Here is a 26907-nt window from a genome sequence, read left to right as displayed (position 1 = left end):
TGTAGTCTACTATGAAAATATTTTCATAAGATATTCCATTGTTGTACCTCATTAGTTTTTCTCCAGATATTTTTATTGGTACATTATAATTATACAAAATAATGGGATTTGTTGTTACATATTTGTACATGCACACAATATAACAATATGATTTGGTTAATTTTGTTCCCCAGTACCTCCCCTTTCCCTCCCTATATCCTTCCCCGATATCTTTTTGTATTCTACTGGTCTCCCTTCTAGTTTTATGAGCTCTCCCCTCATTTTTTCCTCCCCTTTTTACTTTCTAGCTTTAACATATGACAGAAAACATATCACCCTTCACTTTCTGTTTTTGGCTTATTTGGTTAATATTAATGTTCTTAAGTTACATTCATTTTCCTGCAAATGACATAATTTCATTCTTCTTTATGAATGAATAAAACTCCAGTTTGTGTATATACCACATTTTCTTTATCCAGTCTTCTATTGATAGACACTTAGGCTGGTTCACAATTGGGCTATTGTGAATTGTGCTGCTATAAATATGGGTGTGCATGTATTGCAGTAGTATGCTTACTTTAATTCTTTAGGATAAATACCAAGGAGTAGTATAGCGGGTCAGATGGTGGTTCCATTACTAGTTTTTGAGGAACTTCCATACTGAATTCCATGGTGGTTTTAAAAATTTACAATTCCACCAAAAGTGTAAGAATATTCCTTTTCCCCCATATTCTCTCCAACACTGTTATTTGTATTCTTGATGGCTGCCATTATAACTGGAGATGAAATCTCAGTATAGTTTTGATTTGCATTTGCCTGATAATTGAAGATGTTGAACATTTTTCTATGTATTAGTTGGCCATTTGTGATTTGTTCTTTCGAGAAGTATCTGTTTAGGTTATTTGCACATTCATTGATTGGGTTTTTTTATGGTAAGTTGTTTTTTTTTTTTGCATTCTTTATATATTCTGGAATTAATCCTCTGTTGAAATAGTAGGTGGCAGAGATTTTCATCATTCTGTAGGAGGTGGTGGTGGTGGTTGTTACTGTTGTTGTTCTTTTTTGGGGGATCCAGGGATTGAATTCAGGGGCACTTGACCCATGAGCCATATCCCCTGACCTATTTTTTATTTAGAAACAGGGTCTTGATGAGTTGCTTAGTTCCTTGCTAAGTTGCTAAGGCTAGCTTTGAATTCAAGATCCTCCTGCCTCAGCCTCCTGAGCTGCTGAGATTACAGGTGTGCGCCATTGCACCCAGCTTTGTAGGTTCTAGTTCATGCTCTTAATTGTTTCCTTTGGGATGCAGATGCTTAATTTTATTCCATCCCAACTATTAATTATTTATTATTTCTTGAGCTTTAGAGTCCTATTAAAGAAGTCACTGCTTGCACCTATATTTTGGAGTATTGGCTTTATGTTTTCTTCTAGAACTTGAAAGTTTCTAGTCCAATTTTTAGGTCTTTGATCTGTTTCAAGTTGACATGTGAAGGGTAAGAGATATACAGGTTCATTCTTCTATGTGTGCATACCTAGTTTCCCAGCACTATTTATTGTAAAGACTTAGCTTTTCAAGGCACCTTTGTTAAGGATCAGATGGTTGTATCCATGTGGATTTGTCTCTGATTTCTATTCTGTTCCATTTTCCTATGTGTCAGTTTTTCTGCCAGTATAATATAGTTTTTGTTACTGTAACTCTGTAGTATAATTTGAAGTCAAATATTGGGATGAATCCAGCATATATATATATATATATATATATATATATATATATATATATAATTTTTTTTTTCTTTTTGCTTAGAATTGCTTTGGGTATTCTGGATCTTTTATTTTTTCAAATGAACTGCCTCATTTTTTAAAAATTTTTTTTTATAGTTGTAGATGGACAGAATGTCTTTATTTTATTTGTTATTTTTATGTGGTGCTGAGGATTGAACCCAGTGCCTCACGTATATTCTACCACTGAGCTACAGCCCCAGCCCTCCTCATTTATTTTTAAAGGCTTTATATTTTATCAGTGTAAGCAAATACTATACTTTTTGTTTAATTTCCCTTATTGTTGAACATTTAAATTATAATAATTTTTGTTTTTGTGTTTACTATAACAACAACTTTTTTCTTTTCGAGTGCTTACCAGGGCCAGCCACTGTTCTAATAAATGGTTTGCATATTATTTTGAGTAAATATGAGTTCAGTGGATAGTTTTCTCACATCATTTGCTCATTTTAAAAATGACTTTTCTTATTATTCTCCTAAGAGTCTATTGTAAATTAAGGAAGTTTTAATCATACAGATTTTTTTCATTGCACCTATTAAATATTGTGTATGTAAGCATTTTTTACATAATTTTAATATTTTTATGTGTTGGTGTTTTATAGTTTTTCTTTTTTTAAAAAAAATTTATTTTTTAGTTGTAGTTGGACACCATACCTTTATTTGTTTTTATGGGGTGCTGAGGATCGAACCCAGGGCCTCACGCTGGCCAGGCGAGTGCACTACCACTGAGCCACAATGCCAGCTCCAGCCACAACGCCAGCCCCTATAGTTTTTCTTATTGTGGTTTGGTTTTTTTAAAGCTTATTGCTAGGCATTTATTTAATAGGTTTTAAAAATTATGAATAGTATTTTTATCATTAATTTTCTAGTTGGTTATTAATTAGGCAACTAATCAATAAAATTTTTTTGATACTTTTCTTGAACTCTATTTTTGGTGATAGTCTTTATCTACTTAGCTTTTAAGGGAGAAAATAAAGGTTTATGTAAATGGTGTTTCTTTTATAGGTTCTCAATATTTATACTTACTATTTATTTTTCTTTTTCTTTGGCTAAAGTTACCAGTACAGTGTAAAGTAATAGGGCTGATAATAGGCATTCTTGCCTTCACTTTATTTAAAATTTTTTTCTGTATTATTGGTGCATTATATTGTAGATAATAGTGGGATTCTTTGTTATATATTTGTTCATGCATACAATATAACAATGTAATTTGGCCAATATTATTTCCCATTTCTCCTGTCTCTCCCTTCCTCTGGTCCCTTTCCTCTGTACTACTGACCTTCCTTTGAGTTTTCTGAGACCATCTCCCACACCTTGCCTTTCTTTTCCTGTTTCTTCTCTAGCTTCCATGGATGAGAGAAATATACCACCCTTTGTGTGTGTGTTTGGCTTTAAAAATGTTCTCAAGTTATAGCCATTTCCTTGCAAATGACATGATTTCACTCTTCATGAAGCTCCATTGTGTATGTATAGCACATTTTCTTTATCCATTCATACATTGCTGGAAACCTAGGCTGGTTCCATAATTGGGGTATTGTTAATTGTGCTACTGAAAACTTGGAAATGTGTGTATGACTTTAATTCCTTAGGATAGTATTGAGGAGTTCTGTTGCTGGGTCAGGTGGTGGTTATATTCCTAGTCTTTTGAGGAATCTCTGTACTGATTTCATAGTGGTTGTACTAATTTACAGTCCCACCAACAGTGTGAAAGTGTTTCTTTTCCCACATCCTCCTCAGCATTTATTATTGTTTTTGTATTCTTGATGACTGCCATGCTGATGTATTTGATGAAATCTCAGTGTAGTTTTGATTTGCATTTCCCTAATTACTAATGATGTTGAACATTTTTCCATGCCATTTGTTGACTATTAATATTTTTTCTTTCTAGAAGTGTTTATTTAGTTCATCAGCCCATTTGTTAATTGGGTTATTTTTTTTAATGTTAAGTTTTTTTGTGTGTATTTGGAATATTAATCCTCTGTCAGAAGAGTAGTTAGCAAAAATTTTCTCTCATTCTGTAGGTTCTTAATTCATGTTCTTAATTGTTTCATTTGTGATGCAGAAGCTTTTAAATTTAATTGTACTTATTAACTGTTGGCATTATTTCTGGAGCTTTAGGGGTCCTATAGAGAAAGTTGCTGCCTGTACCTAATGTTGATCCTATGTTTTCTTTTAGGAGTTGCTTAGTTTCTATTCTGATTTTCAGGTCTTTGATCTATTTCAAGTTGACTTTTGTGCAGGGTGAGATATAAGGATCTAGTTTCATTTTTCCACAGATAGCCAGTTTTCCCAGCATCATTTTGTTAAATAGACTGTCTTTTCTCCAGTGTACATTTCTTCAGTGTAGCATACCTGTGTCAAGAATCGGATGACTGACTGTATCTGTGTGGGTTTGTCTCTGTGTCTGTTTTTATGCCAGTACTATTCCTTTTTTTGTTCCTGTGGCTCTGTAGTGTAGTTTGAAGTCAGGTATTGTGATGTCTCCAGCATTATGTTTGTTTTTTTTTCTTTTAATTGCTTAGATGAATTAGATGAATTTTTAATTGCTTAGATGAATTGCTCCAAATGAATTTTGGTTTTCTAGTTTTGTGAAGAATGTCATTGGTATTCTGATGGAGATTACACTGAGTCTGTACATTGTTTTTTGGTAGTATGGCCATTTTAACAATATTAATTCTGTCTATCCAAGAACGTGGGATGTCTTCCCATCTTCTTGTGTCTTCTTTAGTTTCTTTCTTTCTTTTTTTTTTTTTTAACCATCTATAGTTTTCATTGGTAGAGTCTTATACCTTCTTGGTTAGATTAATATATTTTTTTAAAGACTATTGTGAATGGGATTGTTTTTCTCATGTCTTTCTCAGCAGATTTATTATTGGTGTATAGGAAAGCTATTTATTTTTGTGCATTGATCTTGTAACGTGCTATTTTTATCCCCTTTATTTCCTTCTCTTGCCTAATTGCTTTGGCTAGAATTTCTAGTACTGTATTGAATAGGAGTGGTGAGAGTGAACATCCTTATCTTGTTCCAGATTTTAAAGGAAATACTTTGTTTTTCTGCATTCTCCATAATGTTGGATTTGGGTTTGTTGTATATTGTCTTTATTTTGTTGAGGTAGGTTCCATCTGTCCCTATTTTCTTCAGTGTATTTATCATGAACAGGTGCTTAATTTTGTCAGAGATATTTTCTGCATCTATTGAGATGACTGTGATTTTTGTCCTTGTTTCTATTTATGTGGTAAATTGCACTTATTGATTTGTATATGTTAAAGCAGCTTTGCATCCTTGGGATAAAATAAACTTGATCATGATGTATATAATCTTCTTAATACACTGTAGAATACAACTTGCTAATATTAAGGATTTTTTTAAACTTTATTACCTTTATTTATTTATTTACTTTTTTATGTGGTGCTGAATATCAAACCCAGGGCCTCACATGTGTTAGGCAAGTGCTCGACCACTGAGCCACAACCCCAGACCTGAGGATTTTTCATATAAGTTCATCAGAAGTAATGGTTTGAAGTTTTCTCTCCTTGATGGCTTTTTTTTTTTTTTTTTAATACTGGCTTCTTATATTGAATCTGACAGTGTTCCATTTCTTTCTATTTCATGGAGTAATCTGAGGAGGATTGGTATTAGTTCTTTTAAGGTCTGATATAACTTGGCTGAGAATCCATCTGGTCCTGGGCATTTATTTGTTGTGTAAGACTTTAATTGTTCTTTGGCTCAATGCTTGATATTGTTTTGTTTAAGTTTTCCATATCTTTATGGTTCAATTTGGTTAGATCACATGTGTGTAGAAATCTGTCAATATCTTCTATATTTTCCAATTTATTTGAGTATACATTTTCCAGAAATTTCCTAATGATACTCTGAATTTCTGTTATGTCTGGTGATTTCTCTTTTTTCCTCTCTAATTTTACTAATTTGGATTTTCTGTCTTTTTTGTGGTTATTTTGGCTAAGGACTAATCAGTCTTTTCAAAGAAACAACTCTTTGTTTCATTGATCCTTTGTATTTTTTTATACTTTTTTTGGGGTGTGTGGGGATTAAACTTAGGGGTACTCAATCACTGAGCCACATTCCCATTCCTATTTTTTTTTTTAGAGACAGGGTTTCACTGATTTGCTTAGTGCCTGGCCTTTGCTGAGACTGGCTTTGAACTCAAGATCCTCCAACCTCAGCCTCCAGAGCCACTGGGATTACAGGCATGTGCCACTGTGCCCATCCTGTATTTATTTGCTTTTTTTTAAAAAATATTTTTTAGTTGTAGATGGACATAATATCTTTATATGGTTTTTACGTGGTGCTGAGAATCAAACCCAGTGCCTCATATGCTAGGTGAGTACTCTACCACTGAGTACTCATAATTTCATTTAAAAAATTGTTTTTTGGCTCTGATCTTGATGATTTACTTCCTACTGGTTTTGAAATTGGTTTGTTCTTATTTTTCAAGAGTCTTGAGATGCATCCTTAGGTTGTTTATTTGGGATATTTTTGGTTTTCTTAGATAGACATTCCTCTTAGAACTGCCTTCATGGTATCCCAGAGGTTCTGATGTAGACCAATGAGGCTGGACACCCAAGGAAATTTTTTTTTTAATATTTATTTATTTATTAGTTATTGGCGGACACAACATCTTTGTTTGTATGTAGTGCTGGAGGATCGAACCCAGGCCGCACGCATGCCAGGCGAGCGCGCTACCGCTTGAGCCACATCCCCAGCCCCAACCAAGGAAATTTTTACGATGCAGGTTTATTTAAGCTGAAGTGGTCGAGAAGTGCTAATGTCTAAAATTATCTGGACCACAAGGCTGGAAATTCTTTTAGATTTATACTCAGTGTGGTGGGTGCATGAAAGTAGGTGGGTACAAAATAGTTATTTTTTGTCCCACATTCTTAGCTAGACAGAGGTTTCACAAGTTTATACTATGGAGAACAGAGTACAACAAGCTTGATTGCTGACCTCACTTTTATAAGAAAGCGAAACCTGGCCTTTATAAGAAAGCGAAACCTGGCCTTTATAAGAAAGAGGAAGCTTCAAACTACACTGAGCCCTCTGCAGAACTCCTGTGAAATCCTGTTGACACTTTGTGTAAAAATCTTTTTTTGATAAGAAGATAAGCTTAATTATGGCAAGGTCTTTTGGGTGGGATACCTGTTGGTTGCATCAGTTCTGGTACATTGTACCACTGTTTTCATTTGATTGTATGAATTTTTAAATTTCTCCCCTAACTTCTTCTGTTATCCATTCATAATTCAGAAGTGTATTCTTCAATATCCAAGTGTTAATATAGTTAATATAGTTCCTGTAGGTTTTTTTGGTGTTGATTTCTAATTTCATTTCATTATGATCTGATAAGAGGCAAAGAATTATATAATTTTTATTTTTTTGCAATTGTAAGAGTTGCTTTGTGACTTAAAATATTGTCTCTTTTGGAGGAGATTCCATGAGCAGATGAGAAGAATTGTATTTAGCTGTTTTTAATGAAATACTATATAGATATCTATTAAGTTCATTTGGTTTATAATATTTTTATGTATAAAGAACCTTAATCATTTTTGACTGGATGACCTATCTGTTGGTGGGAGAGGTACACTGAAATGAACCAGTATTATTGTACAGTGGTCTGAATGTTTAATTCAAGTATGGTCATTGCAATGTAGTTTGGTGCACTAATGTTTGGGGCATAAATATTTGCTATCATTATATTTTCTGGTTGGATTTTTTTTCCTTTACTGTTATGAAGTGACTTATTTTCTGATTAATTTTGGTTTAAAGTCTGCTTTGATGCATATGAGAGTAGCTATTCTTGCTAGTTTTTTGGTTCCATTTGCACAGTGTTAAATTTCCATCCTTTCTCTCCTCCCTTCCCCTTTTTTTTCTTTCTATCAGGAATTGAACCTACGAGTGCTTATCTATTGAGCCACATTCCCAGCCCTTTCTATTTTTTATTTTGAGACAGGGTCTTGCTAAGTTGCTTAGGGCCTTGCTAAGTTGCTGAGGCTGTCTTTGAACTCAAAATCCTCCTTCCTCAGCCTCCTAAGCCACTGTGATTATGGGTGTCTGCCACCATGACTGGCTGTCAATACTTTCACTTTCAACCTGTGGCAGTCTTGTCTGTGAGGTGAGTCTTGTGCAACAATATATAGTAGGTCTTGATTTTTAATCCATTCTGCCAGCCTATGTTGTTTAATTAGAGAATTGAGACCTTTTACATTCATTGTTACTATAGACAGGTGTGTTTATTCATTTCTGCCATTTTGATTTTTTTTTTAATGTCTTTGGGGTTACTTGCCCCTGTTATCCCCTCTAGTCAATCCTACTTGAGTTCTATTAGTTAGTTTGAGGTTTTTGCCCCTCCTCCTCTCCTCCTCCTCCTCCTCCTCTTCTTCTTCTTCTTTTAATATTTCTTTTAGATGTTGATGGACCTTTATTTTATTCCTTTATTTATATGTGGTGCTGACAACAGAACCCAGTGCCTCATACATGCTAGGCAAGCACTCTACCACTGAGCCATAGTACCAGCCCTTCTTCTATTTCTTTATATTAAAGTGTTATTTAAGTTTGAATGTGGTTAGTTTGTATGTAGAGTGGGTTGTGCCATCTTGTGGCTGGGTTTAGTTCAGCAATAGAGTCTCTATCTGTGAACTGTAGTATCTGTAGATTCCCAACACCTCACAGAAAAGGGGAAACAAACAATAGCAATAATTGAAGCAAATAATATACAGCCTTAAAATAAGTACCCTGAAATCTATGATATGTACAACATTATTTACCGCCCCCCCCAAATAGGTATGGTGGGGTAAGCACCTGCCAACAGTAAAAACAATAGCCATGAAGTAGATCTGGTTTTATAGTAAACAGTAGGTATTAACTATGTCATCCACAGTACTAATAATTGCAACAACATGAATAGTGGGGGCAGGAGTTATGTAAACGAAATAGTTCTAAAAGATAGTACAAATACAGTTCATATGAGAAAAGAAAGTGTCATAGGTAGGTAAAAGAAAGTTTAGAATATTCAAAATGTAAACAGAATACAGAAGAGATGTAGCAAGTGATGGCTACAAAGGCAGAATAGAAAAAATAGAAACAAAGTAACGGTAGAGAGAAAAAGAACAAGAGTATTTGATGTTAGTGGAAGAAGAAAGGAGAGAAAGAGAAACAAGGAAACAAAACAAAAGAACAACACAATAAACAAAACCCCCCAACCCTCAAACCACAAGAAAAAATAACCATTATAAAAAATACTAAAAAGGGGCTGGGATTGTGGCTCAGTGGTAGCCTTACATGTGTGAGGTACTGGTTTCAGTTTTCGCACTGCATATAAATAAATGAATGAAATAAAGGTCCATCAATAATTTAAAAAAATTTATAAAAATGCTAAAAATGAAAAAAAAAAGAAACATATATCACATATATATTGGCACAGCAAGAACACCCAAAAACAAAAAACAAAGAGGAAAAAAGATTCCTAAAATGTGAAAAAATTATCTCCACTGAGGTGGTCTGGTCAAAATTGTCAGTGAGGATGAATGGTCACTGTCTGTGCTCAACTCTCCTTATTGCTGTGTACTGAAGGAGAGAAAAAGAGGTCTGAGGGTTGTCAATTCTTTCCTCTCTTTTTGTTGCTTATTGAGTTTACAGCTGAAGTGGTCTGAAACTGAAACTGGCTAAAATAGCTCTCAGCTTCCTTTCTTCCCAGTATAAGGTAGATCAGAATGGGAAGAATTGTCTATTTGAGTTTTTCCAGTACCCAGATCATTGTATTCCTAGGGTTGCAATGTTGCAGAGTTTAAAGGGAGGAATTCCAGTAGCTAAGGTTTAGGTCTAAATAGGCCTTAGGCACTTTGTTGGGTGATATCTGCTCTGGAGAGATTAAATTAATATACTCCTGAGGCTAAGCAGATGTGACTTCTGGGAATGTGGATCTCAGGAGCTTCATGAGAATTCTACTTATGTGGCAAGGGAGTAAATCTTTCACATGGTCTGCTGCCTACAAACATAGGAGTACAGCATTTGTAGGTTTAGTCCCCGAGTATATTCACACCTACTGTTAAGTTTCTTAACCCTCTTCATCTTGTCATGTGAGCCACCAGACTCAAAGGTAAGCATGTTGTGCTCCATTATTTCTGACTTGAATCCCCCTGCCTCTAATCTTCTCTGTGCCTGTTTCACTCACTTTCTGTATGTACACCTTAGACCATAAGATAGGCACTTGCTGGGACCGTTTGGCAATTCCTGCTACTATCTTCCTGGCTCTCGAAGTAATAAGCTATAATGTGGCCTCCTCAAGATGGCTCTTGCCTCAACTCTGTGCTTGCTAATTGAGAAATCCATAGCACTTTTCAGACATCAATTATCTGTGTAGCCTCCAGATCAACCAATTTTGGCTGCTTTTCTGAACTCTAGGTTATTCCCCCTAGCTTTATTGAAGTAAAATTGAAGTACAATAAAATGCACATATTTGAAATATGCAATTTGATCAGCTTTGGCATGTATGTAACCAGTAAATCAATATAAAAAACTTTTTCATTACTTTTTTAAAAATTTGAAATCATGCATGTCATGTTCTTTAAGAGAAAAACACTCAGGGTCACTCCAGGGGAACTGGACTGCACGAAATAACCACACATGAGACAGAGATACCTTTTCCTTTGGGGGTCCTGTGAAGGCTCCTCTGACCTTAAGGGTCTGCAGAAAGAGAGCGAGCAAGCCCGTGCTAAACCCTTTTTTTGAGAAGAAGCCATTCAAATGAGGCAAGGGGTCAGATTTCAGGGGTTGAGTGTAGCTTCCTGATGTCTGCTGTCAGCAGGTTGACTGACATCTAAGAAGGCCACAACCAAAGGCAGAGTAAGAGAATGAGACACACAAAGGGCGTTTCCATGGAACATTCTATCCCAAACAGGGCATAGGGGTAATATCACAAAGGAACAGGTGAGCATAGCTCAATCTAAGGAGCTACACACCTTAGTCTGAAGAAGCATCCTCAAACTTCTGGGACCAGGACAATGTCCAGGTCACTACAAGATGTAGTGATGGTCAAAGCCTTTCCGGTTCAGGGAAGGAGAATGCGAGTCATTCAGACTGGCTCCCCACACATGCAGATGGTGTTTCCTGCCTACATGATTACTTAACATTAGAAATCAATCACCTTAAGATATATAGAACCCCACCCCTACATGTCAGCTATTTCAAAACTAAACATCACACTTATACATATCTCAGTGGTCAAGGAAGAAAGCACAAGAAAAGTAAGTAAAAAGTAGTTTGAACTAAGTGATAATAAAAGCTTGAGGGCTGGGGCTGTGGCTCAGCGGTAGATTGCTTGCGTAGCATGTTCAAGGCCCTGGGTTCGATCCTCAACACCACATAAAAATAAACAAAATAAAAAAGTATTGTGTACAACTATTAAAAAAAATAAAAGCTTGAAATATCAGGATCTCTGGGATGAAACCAACTCAGATGAACATTTATAACTTTAAGTACTTGTATCAGAAAGAAACTAGAATAACAATCAAATTATTTTCAAATTATGTAGTAGGAAGGAAAAATTAAAAGTAGGATCAGAAATATATGAAATAGAGAAGAAATAATACAGCTAAAATTTGATATAAAAACAAACAAATCTAATCAAGAAAAAAGCAAGAACACAAAAATTAGTATCAATGGAAGGGGAGCTATCAAAATAATGCTACTGATGCTAAAAATATTTTAAAGTAATAGTACAATTGTATGCCAACATATGTGATAGCTTATATAATATGTTCCATATTAGAGAAGGATCCATGTGCTGCTGAGAAGAAAGTATATTCAGTTCTTGATGGATGATTTATTTTATATATGTTAAGTCTGAATTATCAGTTGTATTTTTAAACTTCTTTAGCTTCTTTATTTAGTTTTTGTTTGGAGGATCTATCCAGTGGTGAAAGAGGCATGTTAAAATAACCCAGTTTTATTGTGTTGTGGTCTATTTGATTCTTGAAGTTGAGAAGGGTTTGTTTGGTATACATAGGTGCTCCATGGTTTGGGACATAAATATTTATGATTGTTTTGTCTTGTTGATGTATGAACAGTATGAAATTTCATACTTAAGCAGTATGAAATGTCCTTCTTTGTCCCTTCTGATTAACTTTGGCTAAAAGTCCACTTTATCTGATATGAGGATAGAACCCTCTGCTTGTTTACACCATCCATGTGAAAACCTTTACTCTGTGGATGCCTTTGCCTTTGGAGACAGCATATTTTTGGGTCTTGTTTTTTAATCCAGTCTGCATGTCTTTGTCTTTTGGTTGATGAGTTTAGGCCATTAATGTTCAGGGTTATTACTGAGATATGATTTGTATTCCTGGTCATTTGGGCTTATTTCTAGTTTTTAATTTGAATTAGTTTCTCCTTTGATCAATTATTCCTTTAGTGTAGTTACTCCCTTTGCTGGTTTTACTTTTTTGTTTTTTTCATTTCATCTTCATGGAATATTTTGTGAAGAATATTCTGTAGTGCAGATTTTCTAGTTACATTTTTTAAAATTTTTGTGTTATCATGGGAGGTTTTTATTTTATGTTCAAATCTGAAGCTTAATTTTGCTGGGTATAGTGTTCTTGGCTGGCATCCATTTTCTTTCAGAGCTTGGAATATGTTATTCCAGGACCTTCCAGCTTTGAGAGTCTGGGTTAAGAAATCAGCTGAGATTTGTGTTTGTTTCCCCCTATGCATAACCTGATAGTTTTCTCTGGCAGCCTTTAAAATTCTATTCTTATTCTGTTTATTAGGCATTTTCATTTTAATGTGCCTTGATGTGGGTCTGTTGTAATTTTGTACATTTGGGGTCCTGTAAGCCTCTTGTATTTGGTTTTCTATTTCATTCTTCAGGTTTATGAAATTTTCTGATATTATTTCATTCAAAAGATTGTGCATTACATGGTTAATACCTCCATGCCTTCATCTATCCTGATAAATCTTAAATTTAGTCTTTTCATATTATCCCATAATTCTTGGAAGTTCTATTTATGATTTCTTAACATCCTTCTTCTGTGGTCAACTGTGCTTTTAAGATTATATATTTTGTCTTCATTGCCTGAGATTCTGTCTTCCAAGTGGTCTAGTCTGTTGGTGATGCTTTCTAATGAATTTTTAATTTGGCTTATTTTTCCTTCATTTCAAGGATTTCTGCTTTTTTTCTTCAGAATTTCTGCCTTTTTATTGCAGTGATCTTTCACTTCTTGTATTTCCTCTCTGATTTTATTTATTTTTTCATTTTTAAAAAATTTATAGATGGACACAACACATTTATTTACTTTTATGTGGTGCTGAAGATCAGACCCAGTGCCTCACACATGCTAGGCAAACCCTCCGCCGATTAAGCTGCAATCCCAGCCCTGATTTCATTTCTTTTACTGTACTTTACTTCGCAGATCAGTTTAACTATGTACATTCTGACTTCCTTCTCTGATAATTTTTCCAATGTGGTGTTGATGAGTTCTGTTATTGGATTTTCTTGGTTTAGGGTGTTTTCTTGCCTTGCTTTTTCATGTTGTTTGTATGTCTATCCATCTAACAGTATGAATCTGAGGCAGTAGAGTTTCTACCTTGTGGACTTATAGTGTCTATGAAGGTTTCCAGGACGTCATTATTTAGGGGGAGACAAATAATAACAACCACCAATACAAAAAAATATATATATACAGCATTAAATTGAATAGTTCCTACTATGATGCCTACAGTGTTAATTATCACAATAAACAGAAATGATATAATCATATATTATTGCTTATACTAAAAACAGTAAGTCTGCAAAAGGGCTTATAATTTCAAATGATGGACAGGGAGAGAATAGAAGTGATACAGGATGTGAGGATTATGAGGGAGGAGGAGAGAAGAAGAAGTAAAAGATTAAAGGAAGAGTAAAAGAACAAGAGTGGCTGTTAGCAGAAGAAAAGAGAATGAGGAGAAACAGGTAGGAGAAAAAATTAAAAATAAAAGAATACAAAACAAGACAAAACTCAAATATGCTAATCAAACAGCCTAGTGTACAAAAAACTAATCCATGAAAAATAACTGGCTTCAAAATGCTACAAATGTGGGAAAAAACCCCCACAAAAATGAGTTTGTATGTGTTTATGTACCATTAAGGTCACAATTAAACAAAGAAAAAGAATAATAATTAAAAAAAGATCTTGATGAAAAGTTAAAGAATTCTTTTCATTGGAGTTCAAGAGATTCTAGTTTCTCTTCTCAGCTGTTTTGGGTGGGGTCATCTGGAGTGTCATGCTCCACCCTCTGGATTGCTGAGTGAGAGAGGTCCTGGAGATAGTATTTAGGCTTAGGTGGGCTTCAGGCTCTTTGCTGATTGCCAATTGGTCTGGAGATTTTAAACGAGTGTACCTCCATCGCCCAATACTTTCTGGTCCATGCTGGAAGACTGTACCCTTGGAATCTCCCCTGGTTTCCATTTGTGTGGTGGGGTGGCCAGTTTTTAGTTTCCTTTGTCACCTGTGGACCTCACGTTTTCTGGTCTTGGGTTCGGTCTCCCAATAATCGGTCTTGCCCCTGCCCTTCTGAGTTCCTGGCATCTGAAGCAGTTGGATTGGAAGGGGAGTGGTAGAGCCAGATGGGTTTCTACTACCAGTTGTTCCATGTATAAACCTCTCTCCATGTTTGATTTTTCTCATGGTCACTTAAGAACACTCTATGTCATGTGTTCACTGAGCCTATTTCAGGCCAAATTCAGTTTTGCCATGAATTGGCCCCCTCAGCTTCCAGCCCCTGGTAGTAGCTACAAAATGGTTTCTTCCTTTGTTCTTCATATGCCACTTGGAGAGATGGTGGCTTCTGTCCCCACACATGGATATTGTACAGTGAGTCTTTCATGTCTGCTAGGCAGTGTCTTGACATCTAAATGTCCTGTACTCAGACACACCTTGGATTTCCCCAAAATGTGGGTTTCTTTAATTCCCTTATTCTTCCACTATGCTCACAGATGAACCGCTCTGGCTGGTGCTTCCAGCCTGGCTGCTGCAGTGGCTGTGCCACTGGGGATTTCTTCTTTATTTTTTTATATCCAACCTCCTGAGTCCTCAATTTGCTTTGAATGTCTAGTTTTAAACTCTAGTAAGGTCCCCTCACTGTTTTTTTTTTTTTTGTTGTTGTTGTTGTTATTGTTAATCTACCTTGCTGAGAAGCTGCCTGTTTGCTTTCTTGGTTTCACTGCACAGAGCAGCCAGGGAAGTGACCTCCTCTATTCAGCCATTTTGAAAAAAGTCCCTGAACTCTAGGTTTTTCCATGCCACATTTGTCTACTGTGTTTCTCTCTGTGTATTATCTCTTGACTTCATGGTGAACCAGCACTGCTGCTGCTCCCAAAACTGGCTTGATTCCAGTGTACTCTTTGTTGTTCTTTGTTTAATGCACTCTAATTTCTGATTCTCTAAAAGACTTTGTCCAATACTTAATTTACATCAATTCCCACTTTCACCCATGTCACTGAGAAGTTGTACTCATGTTGCTTGAATCCCAAGCCACATAGCAACTGGAATATGCCATCTTCATTCCTCCCTTACTTTGAATTTAATGCAGTGCATACTTGTTCTCTACTTCAGTGGAATTTATTTATGTATTAATTAATATGATTATAATTATTTTTCCAAAGGAGTTTTTTAGTTGTTGATGGTCCTTTATTTTGTAATTATTCATTTATCTGCAGTTCTGAGAATCGAACCCAGTGCTTCAGGCATTCTAGGCAAGTGCTCTATTACTGAGCTACAATCCCAGACCTATAATTTCATTGTTTAGGAGTGCTTATTATGAGGGAACGTTTCCTAGTAAATGGACATTACCTTGAAGGATAAGAGGTTCATTTGAAATCCATTCTTGATGGAACTGGAGGCTGTCATGCTAAGTGAAATAAGCCAATACCCCAAAAATCAAAGGCTGAATGTTCTCTCTATTATGTGGATGCTGACTCACAGCGGGGAATGGTGTGAAGGGGGGGGGGGAATGGGAATGGTAAAGTCAGTAGAATGAGTCAGGCATAACTTTCCTGTGTTCATATATGAATACATGCCCAGTGTAACTCCATATCATGTACAACCACAAGAATGAGAAATTATGTACTTCATGTGTGTATGGTATGTCAAAATACATTCTACTGTCATGTATAACTAAAAATAAAAATTGAAAAATGAAATCTATTCTTGAAATACATCATTCAGACATCAGACAGCAGTGATTCAGTTATGAATAAGACATAGTTCTGTCCTTTTGAAGCCTTTACTCATTTCCCAGGTGAGATTTTCGGAGACTGATATTTTACTAGTCTCTAGTTCCTAGTACAATGTCTGGAATCTGTTGGGTTGTAAGTAAATTTTCATTTAACAGACTTGAATTTTAATATTTATAAAAATATATAGTTCCTGATTTTTAGTAGGTATAAATTTGAACTCAAGAATCTGTCTTATCAGCAAGCACCATAGGGTACTTTCCTGTGGCTTCTACCTGTAAGTACCAAGAATTTTTTTTTTTTTTTAATAGAGACATTTCATGCATTGCATGGAAAATCACTTTGGGAGTTGTGGGTGGAGGAAGTCCATTGTTATCCTCATGCCTTACTAAAGTCAATTAGCGTTCTATTATAGACTTTAGTGTTTTATTCAGAAGAAATCTGTTCATGTAGCACATTGATGGGTTTTTGGTATAGATTTAGTAAAAATATGTTGATCACTTAATGTTAATTACTTAAAATTGTCTATAGAATAGTTGTTGATTTACTGATCTATGATTTTTTTAACTTTAAAATTTTAAATGTTAAAAAAAACACTTTTTAAATTGAAGTAATCCTTTCTCCCCACCTTGAGTTCCTTATTATGGCTTGGGTGCATAGAGCTTGAAAAAGTTAAGCATTTCACGTGGCCAAAAATATAACTTTTGTTTTAAAGATTATTTTAGAATAATAGCTGACTATATTCAAAGATAATTTGGGATATGTAAGAGCCTTCTTACATAAATTTGTTTTTATAGCCAGTATTTTTTTAGAATGGTGTATACGTAATATTGACCTGTGTTTTATTATTAAGCAGAACTGTTAAAATATAAATCATTGACTTGTAGAATGATGTGAATGTGACTATTCTTAGAGTAGTCAAGTGGAAATTGGCATTATACTTTTTTATTTAAAGGACTTAGAGAAGGTGAGGATAAAGGGTATTTGGGGGAATTTTTCAATAGGGTAATTATTAGGCAGAAAAATAAAGTAGTTTGCATTCAAGGGTGTATTCTTTATATGAGTTTGGCATTCATTAGCAGAGAGAAATATAAAACATTTTCTCTGAGTGAGTGGAAAATTACATCAGAAAAAGTATATGTTGTTCTTTTATTTTTACTGCCACGTAGACTTGAGTGAAGAAGAAAAATAGCAGTTGGTAGAATCGGAATAGTTCTCGGGTTTTCAGATTCTTAGTGTGTTTTCTGATTTATCACTACATTGTTGCTCACTCAAACATATTTAATTTACCTTATCTGTAAAACTGTGCAGATTGTAAATTTCCTATATGGCCAATCACTTTTATAATAATGTTTAAAAAAATAAACTGTTCATGATAAAGGAAAAAAAAAACACCTCTAACTTCCGTCTTCACACTTCTTATGTCTTAGTAGATTAACCGGAAATAGTAATTAAAAATTAGAAAAGGTTTTTAAAAAAAATTATGGTAAACATATGATAGCAAGCTGAGTCCAAATTGAAGTGGGAAAAGAAATATAGGAATATGATAAAACATTCAGGAAGACAGGAAAGGTTGCAATCAGTAAAACAGAATTTTGGGGGGAATTCTAGACTTACATAAGACTGATGAGATTAGATTATTGGAAACTGCTAGTAGTGAACAACCTGTATCACATCAGGAAAAATATCTGGCTTCCTAATATTTTCTACTTTCTAAAAAAGTAGACTTATTTATCTATTAGCTCAGCAATTCACTTAGCTTAGAGATGACGGGGCTAGACCAGAGAAATGGCCCTGTGAGCAATATTCAGTATAGTTAGACTTTGAAATAATGAACTTTGAAGAAAAATCTGTTTACTGCTTTCTCCACAAATTCCATCCACAAAGTCACATAGCCTTCCAATGGACGTGATAGGAATGAGGGAGAATTTTGAGGAAGATAAAGTAGTATCTGTATCAGCTATCAGTATTGAAAGTAACCTGACTTTAAAAAGATGAAGATAGTTTTAAAAAAACAAAAACCGAAGAACGCTGGCTAGGTGAGGAAAAATTTAACACTGCAAAAGAAAGGACTTGTACTAAAATAAGAATGCAAATAGCACGGAAATCCCAACTATAGTGGAAAATAATAGCAAATGGAAAATTCCTAGTTAGAATTCAGAAGACAAGGAGTGTTAGCTCAGTGGTAGTACGCTTGCCTAGCATGTGTGAGGCACTGGGTTTGATCCTCAGTTCCACATAAAAATAAATAAAATAAAATAAATTTAATATTATCCATCTACAACCACACACACACACACACACACACACACACACACACACACACATACACACACACACACACACACAAGAATTCAGAAGACATTGTATTTAGAAAGGACCAATAAAAATTCTTCACAATTAAAAATATGATTACCAAGAGGTCAAAAATATAGAAGATGCTAGAATTGAGAGTACTACATTGATTCTAAAGCTACAGCCAGAATATTTGTGAATATGGAGGTTTCTAACATGGGATTGAGGAGAGAGATTTTTTGTACCTGATATATGAGGAGTTAGAATTGAAATACCTCTATAGGAGCTTGAGTTGTTGCTCAGTGATCAGAGTTCTTGCCTAGCATATGTGAGGCACTGAGTTTGATCCTTAATACCACATAAAAATAAATAAATAAAATAAAGGTAGTGTGTCAGTCTACAACTTAAAAACAACTGTATAAAGCACGATTCTTCAAAATAAGAGTTCAGTGAAAGAGACTCTAGAAAATTACATTTAACTTTAACTAGAAAAACATCCAAGATTTCGTCACTTGTCTTTTGGGTGTAATACTGAAAAGTCTCACTTAAAAATTTGTGAACCTAAAGACTGCTTTCATGTGGGTGTGAGATTGTGATTTATATTAAATGCCTGGTTCAGGAAACTGAAGGCAGATAAAATTATTAAAATGTTGTCAAATGAATGTTAGTAACACTACATTTTATCCAACATAAACAAAAGATAGTACTCTTTAGAGAGATGCTCCTTTAAGGTTTGCCTCTTGGTATTGCCTGACCGTTAAGTGCTTTTATATCCCAAGACTACAAAACTATGAGAAAATCAGTAATCATGAGCCAAGAGCAAGCAGAAAAAAAAAAAACAAAAAAACAGCAGAATTAGATTTCTGTGAATGTCAGATATTGAAATTACTACATAAGATTACAGAATATGTGTAAATAAACTGTTGAAATAAACAAGTACTTATAAACATGACCAAGCCAGGTGTAATGGTGCATGCCTGTAATCCAAGCATCTTGGGAGGCTGAGGTAGAAGGATCACAAGTTCAAAATCAGCCTCAGCAATTTAGCAAGGCCTTAAGCAACTTAGTGAGACCCAGACTCTAAATAAAAATGTAAAACTGGGCTGGGCATGTTGCTCAGTGGTTAAGCACCTCTGGGTTCAATCCCCAGCACCAAAAAGAAAAAAAAACCCAAAAAACCAAAAAACAAACAAACACCAAGTTAAAAAAAAACAACTGCCAAGAATACCAGAAAGCTCTGAAAAAGAAGCTAATGGAACTTTTAGAAATTAAAAATAACAATAATTGATCTTGGAAAACATTAAGTGGGTTAGACTCATCCAGCTGAACAGTGAATAAATGAGATTGAAGATAGAAAAAAACGGAGATGGAAATATGAATTGAACATTTAGATACAGAAGAAAAATTGTCTGACATATGTGAAGTTAAAGTTTCAGAAAGGAGAGATTGATAGACACTATCTAAAGAAATAATGACTAAAATTGTTTCTAAATTAAAAGATACAAATCATTAGATTGAGGAAGCATGTTGAATCCAGAGGAAGAAAAATAATTGGATAATACTAAAAGCTAAGAAAAATGTAAAAGTAGCTACATATAGTCAAATTATCTACATGACTCTAGAATTAGACAGTCAGCAGTTCTCTAAGCAATAAGAATGCTGGGCTGTGGCCATGGCTCTGGCTCAGCGGTAGAGCACTTGTGTCATGTGTGAGGCCCTGGGTTCAATCCTCAGTACCACATAAATTAAATAAAAAAGGTATTGTGTCCACCTATAACTAAAAAATATTAAAAAAAAGAATGCTAGAGATTATGAACTAAATCTTCAAATAGTAAGCAAAAACAAATGCCATTCTTGAAATAGAAACCAATAAAATCATTCAAAACACAAAGATTTGGATTTTCAGACAAATATCAGATTGGTAAGTAAAAATATGACTACATTGTAATGGTGAGCAAGTGAAAAAATGAGAACTCAGTTAGTAGAAGCATAAACTATATCTATTGAGAGTAATTTGGCAATATCTAGGAAGTTCAAATGCCATTTTTTCCCAATGACCCAGAAATTCTTGTGTACACACACAAACCTTAGTTTTGTTTAATGTTCTGTTTAGACCATGACAAAATTGAAGTCAGATTTTTAGGAAACCAAATTTATCCTTGTTACATGCAGTATACTTTATCTCTGTGCTTTGTGGATTTTCCCACCTTTCTTATCCCCTTGACTCTCCACTTTTCCTATTCCTTTTTTAAAAAAACTGTTTGTGACTGTGGCACACTAATGTGGTATTATTGTTGGGTTTTGAGGTGAGGTTTGAAAAACACTGCCTTAAACAAACTCACATATTAGTATGAAGAAACAAAAATAGGGATGTTTATAGCAACATTGTAAGAATGAAATATTGGAAGCTATCTTAAGCTCTGATAAATGGAAAATAGATCAACTGTGGTATATCCATGGAAATGTTTTGTAAGACAAAATTTATAATAAATCAGTAAATTATGATGCCCATATTCAATGGATATTCTTAAAATTGTTGAGTATAAAAAACAAATTGCCAATGAATATGTGAAGTATGATATTTATGTTAAGCTTAAAAATGCAAAGCAATAATATATATATTACAACATATAAAGAAGTATATGGGGCTGGGGCTGGGACTTAGTGGTAGAGCACTTGCCTTGCACGCATGAGGCACTGGGTTCAATCCTCAGCAACACATAAAAATAAAAAAGGTATTGTGTCCATCTACAAAAATACATAGTAAAAGAAATATATGGAAGTAATGAACATCAAATTTAAACCTCTGGGAGAAAAAGAAAGGCATTTCTGTTACCAGATAACACTCTTTCCTTTAAGCTGAGTGGTGGATACATACATTTTTATTAAATAATACTTTATACTCCTTTGTATATCTAAAATATTTTACAATCATTTTTTAAAAAAAGATGGATATGGACTGGGGATGTAGCTCAATGGTAGAGTACTTGCCTAGCATGCATGAGGCCCTGATTTCAGTCCCCAACAACACACACACACACACACACACACACACACACATGCATACACATACCCACACATGTAAAAGCAGTGTATAATTGAGAGTTCTCTCTGAAAGTATAGTAAAAGGAGTTGGCTCTTATAAAAGAAAAGTTTGAGACTTGTAGCATAGATCCAGAAGATTTGTATGTAAGAAATAGGATTCCTGAAGTAAAAAGAGTAAATGTGAATATACTATGTATACAACCAGAGATATGAAAAATTGTGCTCTATATGTATAATAAGAATTGTAATGCATTCCACTGTCACATATAAATAACAAAGAGTAATTTAGCAGGAACAGGAGATAATAAAATGGCAGAATAATATTTTCCTGAGATGGAAAAACCTTGAAGTAAAATATACTGAAGTAAAATTTCTGGTAAAATCAAATACTGATAAAACTTCTGAATTTCAAGAATCAAAAGAAAATTAAGTATTCAGATAGAGAAAAAAGTGTTAACCTAAAAAAGAATGAGATTGGCATTTCTTTTTTTCTCATGTAGCACTGTCCTAAGAGACTGTGGAAAATTTCCTGTACATTTCTGAGAAAGAAATATTTTTACCCTACAGTTCTATTTGCAGCAATGCTATTTTTCCAAGAATGAAGGTTTTATATATATTTATATATATACATATATATTTATATATATGTGTATGCATATATGTGTACATATATATTCTTTTGAATGGACAATTAATACCAACAGATTTCAATAAATGAATACATTATTTAGAAGTACTTAAACAAAATGAAATGAATCAGAGAATTCGGGGCCAAAAAAGAAAGATATATATTAAATATTGACAAACAAAACAAAAAAACCTAGCAAACCCAAAGTATTAGTGAAACTATGTCTAAAAATTGCTAATAGTGTACTTTGAAGTGTGGTATAATTTTAGGTAAAAATATTTCTGATAAAATGGAAGGCATGAAAGAAAATGACAACTGGGAAATAAAATTTAATTGATTTAATATAACTTGTGTTATAGTAGGGATATGGTGGAGGGAAAAAGTTAAGACAATTATGCAGATTATGCTAAGCAAAGAATTTTTATGCATAGAATTACAGGAGTGGATATTTTACACTTCTGAGATTTAGGAAGAAACGTAGACTGAAAATACTTGTTGAATATTTGAGGAGACTTGGTAAAAAAAAGACAAATGATCAGTTCTCCCAACCTTCTCAATATCTGTGTGAAAGGACTAAATGTGTACTTAAAAAAAGAAAAAAAAAGCCTATAACAACAGCATTGAGGAGTAAGAAAGGGTGATGTTGGTACAGTAAATTTAGGGGAGTACCCTGCTGATAGAAAGCAGGTAGAATGAGAGGCTCAGAGAAACAAGAGCAGAGAAAAGTACAATTGAAACCGAACAGTTTTTGAGGTCCAATGGATCTCAAGAAGTTCCATTTGTATTGTTAAAAGTGTCAAAGAATTAGAGTAGATTATGATGTGTCATCAGAGCAATAAATTTAAAAACTGCCTGTACCAGCTGGGTCCTCTCCTTCATCCTTTGTACAGAATGATTATAAACAGAAGTTTTTGTGTGGAGAACAGAGTTGTGGCTTCTGTTCTCCAGATGATGATTATGGGGAGGGTTTCTAGTATACATGTTGGGAATGGAAAGAATAACAGAGCAGAGCCTAAGAACTCCTAGCAAGCATGGTGGGGAAGGCTTCACACATTGTAATATACTAAATAAATCTCTTTTCAAAATAAAGCCTATGTAGTCAGTCTTGAGGGTTCCAGCTCATAGCCAGTTTTATGAGTACACACCCTAACATAAAATATGTCTTAGATTGGCAAAGTGGTGCACACCTGTAATTGCAGCTACTTGGGAGGCTGAGGCAGGAGGATCACAAGTTTGGTGCCTGCCTGGGCAGCTTAGTGATATCCTTAAAACAAACAAACAATAACAACACAAAGCAAACAAAAGGTTGGGGTGGAGCTCCATAGTAGAGTAATTGCCTGATATGGTGGAGGTCCTTGGTTTGGTGGGTTGGGAAGAAGGTGGCAAAACCAAACAAAACAAGCAAACCAAAGACTTGATATTTTGAGTCTGAAATCAATTCATTCAGGGAAGATGCCTTCATAGTAGGATAATCCTACTGATCTATAGCAGAAACCCACCTAAGTTAGGAATGAACATTGTAGTTCCTGAACATTATTCACAAATTTTGCTACCATGGATCACCAGAAAACCAACAATACAAAAGAGAAAGATGAACCAAGGGGAAAAACTAACCCCTGGAAAATGGGAATGTTAGAAATACACGGAACTTAATATAATTTCTATTTTCAGAGAGAGAGAGTTAAGAGGATTAAATAGCCAAAAAAACCTTAATCAGGCTGTTCTGAAAGAAGCAATATGCACAGTTCTCAGAAATTAAAAATCTGATTGTTTTGTAAGGGTCCGGCGGAGCGTCGGAGGGAGAGACCACATAAGAGACCAGCCTCATGCAATTGCAGGGGGAAGTTTTATTGAACCAGCATGCTGGGGCTCAAGGCTCACTCAGGAAGGGAGAGCAGCCCAGAGCCCAGAGCAGAGGTCAAGCAGAGCTTAAGTACACTTTTTGGAGAGGGTGGGGGGCTTTGCATACATCAGAACAAATCATCTTGAGGCGCAGGAAAATTGAACAACAACCCTGAGCCATGATTAGTACATTTATTGGCGGGAACAGTCTGGGCAGGGGTGATTGGTCACCCCTGAGCGGGGTACACATTTAAACTGATTGGTTTTGTGGCCTGGATGCTTACATTTGAGCTATTTGGAGCCCTTAGCTAATAAACAACCAGGGAATCAATGGAAATATTTACTGGGCAGTTCAGGTATTGTTCTAACAGCTACAGAGATTACAGGTTCCAGGGGTAGCAGAGGAATTTTAACAATACCTGGCCTATTATTATTATTTTTAGCCCAAGCCTTTCAATTTAGAAACCTTACAATCCCCAGTCTTTTACACTTTAACTCAGACTCTTGCAGCTTAGAGTCAGCTTAGAAATTTTACCTTTACAGTTTAAAAAAATGGAGGAGGTACTGAAAACTGGTTTAGTGATTTAGAAATAAAGTTGAGGAAATATCCTAGAACCTAAAGGTTAAAAAATGGGCACTGCAGCACACAGCTGTAATCACACTGATTTGGGAGGCTGAGGCAGGTGGATTGCAAAGTTTGAGGCCAGCCTCAGCATCTTAGTGAGACCTTGTCTCAAAAAACAAAAAGGACTGGGATATAGCTTGGTGGTAAAAGGGTAAAGTACCCTAGATTCAGTCCCAGTACAATATATATAATGTTTGTGTGTGTGTGTGTGTGTGTGTGTGTGTGTGTGTGTGTGTGTGTATAATCAAGTATTTAGGTGACATGTAACATAGAAACCAATTATTTCAGTCTTTTGATGAAATAGGAGGAAGGGAGAAAATAAACAAAGCACAGTATCTAGGTATTCTATAAAATATTATATAAATATGAAACAAATACCAAATAGATACATGAAATTGACAGTATACTTATATGAAAAGGTAGTCAAGATATATTAAGTTGAAAAAACAAATTGTGAGGAAAGTATGCATAGTATATTTGTGACCAGAAATTATGTGTACAAGAAAGAAGAAAGGACATATTAATTAATAAAGATTTCATTTTGAGAGAAGGATGGAGAAATGAGAGGAATATTATTTTTTTAAACACACGGTTGTTCTGTAAAGAACTTATATATGTAGTTCATATATATAAACTAATATGTGTGTGTGTGTGTGTATATATATATATACATATATATATATATATATAAAATTACAGAGCTACAATTACATTAGAGTGTCTCCTAATACTTGGAGACACTTAGCAAACTGTATTTTAACTTTTTTTCCTGCATGTTCTTATTTACCTAAAGTATGGTAGTGGGATAACAAATAATTCCCTCATATGGATTTTATGAGAGAAAATATGTATGTGGAGAATACCTTAAAGTAAGGATTTCTTTAAATTTTAGGTATTTATTAATAAAGGATATTATCCAGCATTTTTTATGGAAATGAGTCTATATATATATATATATATATATATATAAATAATGAATGATAAAGAAAAAAGCCAGAAGAATGACATATTCAAGATTCTGAGGTTTTCTTGGTGAGTTGTTTTGGGTCAAGAGTAGGAATTGTTCAGTATCAGAATAGTAACATGAGTATAATCACAGAGGTGTGCAGTGGTGTTCTGGACTGCTTGAAAGGCACTATTCTTTTTGTGAAGAGATGGATATGACCCTTGGTCTTAGTATGCCACATCTACTATAAACTTCTGAACCCTCCACCATCATTCAGGATGCATCTCTAATGGTTGAAGAAGTGGTGGAGGATGGCATGAGAGAGAGTACCTGAGGATCCTTGCCTGGGACAAGTTATGGAAAGAAAATCTCACAGGTATTTTTCTTATTGTATATTTTTACTTGGTTGCTGTGTTTTTACTGGATAAAATAGTTCTATTTCTGGAAGAGTGGATGGTGGGTGGGGGGAAGTATGGGAGATGGGAGGGTAGGGTGGTGCAGAGTTCTTTTCCAAGAGTGGGAGAATAGTTAAAAAAGAATTTTAGCATTTTTCTGTGTTTTTTTTTCTTCTGTTCTTGCACACTTGCACAACTTTTGCTCTCATCTCCATAATAAAGGGAGTTACATGAAAATTTTTTTTAAAAAAATATTTATTCTTCAGTTTTAGGTGGACACAATATCTTTATTTTACATTTATGTGGTGCTGAGGATTGAACCCAGTGCCTAGTGCATGCTAGGTGAGCACTCTACCATTGAGCCACAACCCAACCCCACATGAGAATTCCTAATTGCCCCCTCACTCCTGTTAATTAGATTCACTAGGGACATTTGCATATGTAGCGTGCTGACTTAACAGTATTAGCTGTCAACACTTAGAAACCAATTGAAAATGTTTGGATCTTGAATTGTATCGAATTTTAAATACTTTGAATGTATGGGTTAAAAGTTTTATTTGTAATAAACTTGTTGATTTTTCTTCTTTTTTGGTTATGTTAATTGGCTGTTTAACTATTTGACACTCTGATTTACTTCTTAGTCTAGAAGATGTTTAACATAGCTATGCATTTTAATTAAGTAGTTAATTAAAGGGAGTTCCTAAGTTTTAAGTGCTCAATTTTTCCCTAGAATAGCAGAGTTTTAAGTGCCGAAGAGCTGAGGAAATGGCTTCTATTATATTCTTTTTCCTTTGTGGCTTAAAAATATTGCAAAATTTTCTTTGCAAACCATATGTTGGGGGAATTTCTAAAAGATTTTCTTAGAAGTGCAGTTAAAACATCAAAAAGTTTTAGAAAGGGTTCACTTGTATTCCTGATAATCAGTAATTCTGTTGTACTTTTTAGATGATAATGTAAAAAGTATGCAAGGGTATGTAGGGAAAAGTTGTTTTTCAAAACTTAGTTGTTGGAACCCAATTACATGGAAGTACACAAAGTTCTGTCAACAGAAAATTGGCCTAGTTAAAGAAAGTGAAATGACCTTTTATTCTTTTCTGGTAAAGTTTTTTCTTTCTTGTTTTCACTGAAACAAAGAAAAAAATGTTGCTCTTAAG

At 34.6% G+C, this 26907-nt stretch overlaps 1 protein-coding gene and 1 long non-coding RNA gene across 11 annotated transcripts in view; both read left to right on the top strand.

Moving 5' to 3' along the window:
• Macrod2 (mono-ADP ribosylhydrolase 2) overlaps positions 1–26907 on the top strand; it is a 1956002-nt gene that overhangs the window by 31913 nt on the left and 1897182 nt on the right. Inside the window, exon 1 of one of the 10 annotated variants that reach the window (XM_078051388.1) lies at positions 25635–25734. The exons of the other annotated variants lie outside the window; for them this stretch is intronic. The gene's annotated coding sequence lies outside the window, so the exon portion shown is untranslated. Of the gene's footprint in view, positions 1–25634; positions 25735–26907 lie in introns of those variants that run through there. 10 annotated transcript variants of the gene reach the window in all.
• Positions 7815–26907, top strand: part of LOC120886762 (uncharacterized) — a 32215-nt gene continuing 13122 nt past the window's right edge. Inside the window, exons 1-2 of the long non-coding RNA XR_013438513.1 lie at positions 7815–7883; positions 25636–25734. This is a non-coding gene — a long non-coding RNA (uncharacterized LOC120886762). The remainder of the gene's footprint in view (positions 7884–25635; positions 25735–26907) is intronic.

The sequence above is a fragment of the Ictidomys tridecemlineatus genome, chromosome 5, assembly GCF_052094955.1.
Source record: "Ictidomys tridecemlineatus isolate mIctTri1 chromosome 5, mIctTri1.hap1, whole genome shotgun sequence".
Taxonomy (NCBI): Eukaryota; Metazoa; Chordata; class Mammalia; order Rodentia; family Sciuridae; genus Ictidomys; species Ictidomys tridecemlineatus.
The sequence above is the reverse complement of the archived record's forward strand: the minus strand, read 5'-3'. Positions and strand labels throughout refer to the sequence as shown.